The following is a 1,495-nucleotide window of genomic DNA, read 5'->3' as shown; positions in this document are numbered from 1 at the left end:
TATACCCGTGCTCGTAGCAGCATTAGTCACCAGAGCCAAAAAGAGAAAGTAACCCAAGTATCCGTTGACAGATGAATGGACAAACAATATGTGGTATATTCATACAGTGGAATAGTATTCAGGCTTAAGAAAGAAGGAAATCCTGACACACAGTACACATCATGGATTAACCTTGAAGACATTATGCTAAGTGAAGTAAGTTAGGCACAAAAGGACAAATATTGTGTGGTTTCACTTATAGAAGGAATATAAAGTAGTTAAATTCATAGAGGCAAAAAGTAAATTGGTGGTTTCCAGAGGCTGGGGAGGAAGGAGAAATAGGGGGTTAGTGTTTATTGGGTACAGAGTTTCAGTTGAGGAAGATTAAAAAGTTCTGGAGATAGATGGTGGTGATAGTTACACAATGTGAATGTACTTAATGCCACTGAACTATACATTCAAAAATGGGTAAAATGGTAACTTTTATGTTATGTGTATTTTCCAATAAAGCATTCTTTAATATAATCCAAAAACACACTCATCTAAATGATAGCCACAATAGGAAATACAGCTTTAAGAAATCTGATGCTTGGAAGAGTTGATTGTATTGATTGTGAGAAAGCTTCTATAAACACAGAATTGCCTTTTTACAAACCTATAATATCAATAATGTGGAGTCTTAGTTTCTGTTGCAGGGTCTTTAGGGCAGAAGGCAGAGCAGCTTGAGATTCTGACATTTTTACATTTTGCTTCACATCATTTGCGAAGGATAGCCAGAGTTTGCCAAAATCTTCAGTTGAGATTTTTAATGGTCTGAAAATAATTTTTAAAATTAGATTTTGTCCAAAAGAATGAAATGATTCTAAAGAAACAAATAAATTTGAAATGGCTTGTGAAAATAAGATATAATTGTTGTAAATCTGGGTCCCACAATTTATGTTTTTAAACCAAATATGATTAGGATACTTAGTACCAACCTTCAATCTGATGAAAATACTGAAAGGAGATATTAAATTAAAAATGTCTACAATGAGATATCACCTAAATCCAGTGAGAATGGTTTTATCAAAAAGTCCCAAAATAACAGATACTGGTGTGGATGCAGAGAGATAGGAACATTCATACAGTGCTGTTGGGACGGCAAACTAGTATAACCTCTATAGAAAGTAGTATGGAGATACCTCAAAGAACTAAAAGTAGATCTACCATTTGATCCAGCAATCCCACTACTGGGTATTTACCCAAAGGAAAAAAAGTCATTTTATCAAAAAGATACTTACACCCAGGTATTTATTGCAGCACAATTCACAATCACAAAGATGTGGATCAACTCAAGTGCCCATCAATATATGAGTGGATTAATAAAATATGGTATATGTATACCATGGAGTACTACTCAGCCATTAAAAAAAATGGTGAACTAATACCTTTTGTAACAACATGGATGGAACTGGAGACCATTCTTCTAAGTGAAGTATCGTTAAGAATGGAAAAACAGGCCGGGCGCGGTGGCTCA

At 34.6% G+C, this 1,495-nt stretch overlaps 1 protein-coding gene across 1 annotated transcript in view; it reads right to left on the bottom strand.

The window, feature by feature from the left end:
- Positions 1 to 1,495, bottom strand: part of AP4E1 (adaptor-related protein complex 4, epsilon 1 subunit) — a gene marked incomplete at its 3' end in the record, with an annotated part of 79,068 nt that overhangs the window by 422 nt on the left and 77,151 nt on the right. The gene's annotated exons all lie outside the window — the stretch shown is intronic.

This window comes from Propithecus coquereli, unplaced genomic scaffold (assembly GCF_000956105.1).
Source record: "Propithecus coquereli isolate 6110/MARCELLA unplaced genomic scaffold, Pcoq_1.0 Scaffold3, whole genome shotgun sequence".
Lineage (NCBI taxonomy): Eukaryota > Metazoa > Chordata > Mammalia > Primates > Indriidae > Propithecus > Propithecus coquereli.
Note: the sequence above shows the minus strand (reverse complement) of the source record. Positions and strands in the feature narration are given on the sequence as shown.